Here is a 4,960-nt window from a genome sequence, read left to right as displayed (position 1 = left end):
ATGACTGGGACACCCAGCTTTCACTGCCAAGGGCACTGGTTCAATCTCTGGTTGGGGAACTAGGATCCCACAAGCTTCAGGGCATGGTCAAAAAAAATTTTTTTTTAATTTAAAATGTGTTTTTCATTCATACATGCAAAGGCCTGTTGAGCACCCATTGCATGTATGTTTTATTTATTTCATTCAGGAACACTTACTAAACAATTTACAAAGCATTGAAGAAACTTTAATTCCCTTTCAGCCATCCTTTAACAACTGTTTTCATATTCCCTTCTAGTCCTTATCAACATGGAGATTCAAATTTATATAGCTGCAACTCTGCCACGTTAATACAATCTATCTGCATGGTATCAGTAATAGTAACACTAACAGTGAGCCTTTATGGACTTACTGTATTCCAGGCACAGGGCTAAGAGCTTTATAGAGATGATTTCATTTAATCCACACAAAGACCCTAGGAGAAAAGGATTACTTTTCCCACCTAAAGATAAGGAAATGAGCACTTCTACATCAGGTTACTTGCCTAAAGTCATGCAGCCAGGAGGTAGCAAGCTTGAATTCCAACTCAATTCTGCTGACTCCAAAGCACACCTGTTGGCACACTGCCTCTCAGGGCCTTGTTGTTCTGGCAAGAACCAAATCCCAGGGCTTCCCTGGTGGCTCAGCAGTAAAGAATCATGAGACACTGGCACTGAAACAACCCCTGGTCCAGGAAGATCCCACATGCCTCGGAGCAACTAAGCTCGTGTACCACAGCTATTGAGCCTGTGCTCTTAAAGCCCAGGAACTGGAACTGCTGAGCACGTGTGCCCTCGAGACCATGCTCTGCAACGAGAGAAGCCACTGAAATGAGATGCCTGAGCACTGCAACAAAGAGTAGATACCCTGCTCTTCACAACTAGAGAAAAGCCCGTGCATAGTAACAAAGATACAGCACAGCTTAAAAATACATAAATAACTTTATTTTAAAAAGAACCAAATCCCAGACTCCTTTGGTTCACTAGCTCACTCACTCACTCATTCACTCCTACCAAAAAGCAATATGACATGCTGGTTAAACTCACGGTCTGAAGAAACCCTGGGTTCAACAACATGTGATTTCAGCAAGTCACTGAACCTCTCTCTGCCTCAATTTCCAGGTCTATAAAACAGGGATGGTTACGGTGCCCTTCTCCCAGGATTCTATCTAGGAGAAGACATGCCTATCTCCTAAGGTTTTCGTGGAGGAATTCTAAGAGGAATCTCTTAGAATAATGTTGTTATTATTACTGAAATAAAAAGAACCTGTACTAATCCCAGGGAGCTCAGAGTCTTCAACAGGACTTTCCAGTTCCTGGGCCTCTCGAATTTCCATACTTCTCCCCTCCCCTCTGGTCATACTGTTTCCTCAGCCTCTTGCTACTTCCATCGAAAACCAGGAAGTCCAACCAGCAGATATGAAAAGCTGAGATGAATGTAGCTAAAGAAAAGCTGGCAGGGCCAAGAAAACCCACACGGGCTTCAGACTTAGGATCAAAGTCAGAGAGGAGTGAACTCCATTCCTGTGTCTCTTTCTTGAATGATTTTCATATGCACAACCATCTGCCTGATATCCAATGGCCTTGGAGGTACAGAACAAGCTATTCAGTCTCCTTGGGGAAGTAGGATGTCCTGGGCCACCTCTTCTTACTTCAGGATCCAGGTCAGAGTGTATAACGAGAATGGGTGTGGCCAACATGCAGCAGAAACTTCAGGAAAGCAAGGGACTAACCAACAGAGCAGCAAGTGCAGTGCTCAGGGTAAGTGCTTTGCTGCATAAAACATGGACTTTGCAGCCAGATAAGACTTGGCTTTGATTCCAGCACAGCCATTTATTAGCTGTGTGACACTGGGCAAATTTACCTAACCTCTCTTAAGATTGGCCTCCTTGACACTGTATGATGGGTTGTAAAAATCCCTACTTTTTTTGACAGTTGGGAGGAGTAAAGGTTTTCTAATAAGTGCCTGACACTCCAGATACAAAGCAAGGAGGGGTGATTTCTTTGCCCCACCTTTTCTTTGTGATGAAGGGAAAGATAATATGGAAAGATGGTCTTAAATTCACTTTAAATTTTTAAAAATATATAGGAATGCTGTACCTTATACTATAAAGGGCTCACTTCCTAATAATAGTGTAAGACATACAAAAGAGGCCGGGACATAAGATCACCAGGTCAGGAAGATCCCCCAGAGGAAGGGATGGCAACCCATTCCAGTATTCTTGCCTGGAGAATCCACGGACAGAGGAACCTGGCAGGCTACAGTCCATGGAGTTGCAAAGAGTAATAATAGTATGGCACAACCATATACTATAAGATGTATCATTTCTAATAATACTAGTTATAACTATCATTTACTGAGTGCTCACCCTGAGTCCCTACGCATGCGTCACATGTATGAATGCATTTAATCATAATAACCCCTATGAATCTTCCCCATTTTAAGGATGAGAAATGTGAGTTTCCACAAGGTGAGATAACGAGCCCAAATTCACATGACTGGAGAACAGCAGGGCTGGGATTCAATCTGCTGCCCCCAACACCCACACTTCATCACTATGGTGACCCTCAAGAAGAGCCCCTCAGGCCTCCACCGGAGAACTGTTCTGTTTACCGGGCTAAGCCGTTAGATCCCTACAGGCAGGGACTGGCTTTGTCTTATTCTTCACTAGGCCAGCGCCTGGCACTCAGTTGCGGCTCAGTATTTGTTAAATGAATAAATGAGTGTTGCAGCATGTGGTCAGGTCCCCCTCACCCCAGGCCCCGCCCCCAGCCCTAAAGGGGCAGCAAAAGCACAAAAGCACAGCCCATCATTGGGGCTCTCGAAGCATTTCAGCGATCATGGACTTATGGGAACTGGTCCACGTTGGCAGGACATTTTGCCAACACCTGTTTTGAAATAACCACGCCTCTGAACACACTGTTCTAACATTGCCATTGCCATTACAGGGGCCTTACAGCCCTACAGCAGCTACCATTAGGAGACCAGCCAGCTTGATGTGACCACCCAGAACCACCACTCAGCTTTGTTAAGATGCAATCTGTCCTGGCAAATGGCTGAGGGCGAGTCAAAATGAGATTGGAGCTCCATGTTCTGGACACCCTGTGGGTTCACCAGCCAGATCCAGACACCAAGGAAAGCTTCCCGAGCCACCAAGATCCCTGCTTTACAGCTGAGAAATTTCCAAGGCTGTGGAAAATAGCAGCAATGTTTGTCTGATTCATTTCCCAGTCTGTTATCACCCAGATGGGCCTGAGTGACTAAGAAAGTAACTGTGGTCTCAGCTCTGAGTGAACTGGCTCATGCAGAAGTGACTAACTCAGAAACCACCACAGACCCCAACAAACCACAATGGCCTTGTGCAGCCATGTGAAACAGAACTGGCCAACAGAAGACTCATAAGTCAATCATTCAGCCTTGTTCCCTGCACCCAGGATCCTGCAATATGAGACTTATCTGGAGTGGGGTGGGGACCAGAGGTAGGGGGACTCAAATCCAGGTAATCACCCCATGTGCTGGAAAATCACAGGCTCACGCCTGACCCCTCAGGAGTTCACAGATAGTGTGGGTTCAGACAAGAGCGCAGGCATGTAGTTAAAATTCCACCTAGACTCTGAAAAAGACCCCTTCGTAAGGTGCACGGGGAAGCAGTTTCTGGCAGAAGTGCATACACGCTCCGTCGCTAAGTCATCTCCGACTCTTGTAACCCCAGGCTCCTCTGTCCGTGGGATTTTCTAGGCAAGAATACTGGAGTGGGTTGTCATTTCCTCTTCTAGGGCACATTCCTGACACAGAGATCAAACCCGTATCTCCTGCATTGGTGGGAGGATTCTTTACCACTGAGCCACCTGGGAAGCCCCTCCAGGCAGAGAAGCATCCTCCAAATGGCTCTTTCTTGAACACTCCACTTTGGCTAAGCAACTGTGCCCCCAATTCAGGCTCAGATACCCCTCAGGAGGTACTTCCCAAGACCACGAGTAATGAGAGACTGGGCAGGAGGTAAGGCTGGGCAAGAAAGAAATCTGGAGAAGGGGAAAAGGTCTGAACTAGACACCTCAGAATCCTTCCGGCCCAGACCCATTCATCTCCTGTTCTGATAAAATACAGCCACCAAGCACCAGCTCCCAGTCCACATGGGTACGTGCCCTGGGTCCAGCCAGTGAATTCCACCTTCCTGACCACAGTGGTTACTTGAGGCTGGACACTTCCATCCTGAGCTAGTGATAGTCAGGTCCACAGGCTTATCGGAGAAGGAGAGCTCTTTCTACCAATAACTGGAGCTGCAGGGTCACATTGTGAAGCCTGGAGAATGAAGCCAACTCAAAGGAAAGCAGGGTCAAGAGCTGAAGAGTCAGGTCCCTGGTAAACCTGTGAGTTCTGAGTCTTCGGATTCAGCTCGATGGCAGCTCTAGACTTGGCCTCATCAGCTACATGAGCTGATAATCCCCTCTCTGCCCTAAGTCAAATGGAAAGCGTCCCAACCCAGGTCTCTTACACCTGCTCGGTCTTCTGGGAGTATTCTGAAGACAAAGAGACTTTTTTCTCTGGGGTTAAAAAAGTAATTGTCTGGTGACACATTGCCCCTGGGGTGAGAGCCACCATGGAGACAGAGTCCAGCTGGCTTTTCCTTGGATACACATGAGTGTCAACACCTTTAAAGCAGTATCAGTCCATAATTAAACACTCACTTACTATTTATAGTAGCCAGTGTTTTGTCTTGCCAGCACCTTGTTATGGAAATACGCTTTGCTGTTTCTCTGTAATGGTGAGGACAGGGGAAAGGTCATGACCCAGATCGGGTTAATTATAGGGCCATACACTCTTGGCCACAGGTGGCTCACGACAGCCCAATGAGAAACTTTCTTTGGAACTGTCCAAATTAGAACTCGAGGAAAGAAACCTTTCTTTCAGGGCCACCAAGCTGGGAGGATGCCAGTCTGGG

This window comes from Capra hircus, chromosome 25, assembly GCF_001704415.2.
Source record: "Capra hircus breed San Clemente chromosome 25, ASM170441v1, whole genome shotgun sequence".
NCBI lineage: Eukaryota > Metazoa > Chordata > Mammalia > Artiodactyla > Bovidae > Capra > Capra hircus.
This window is presented reverse-complemented; position numbering follows the sequence as displayed.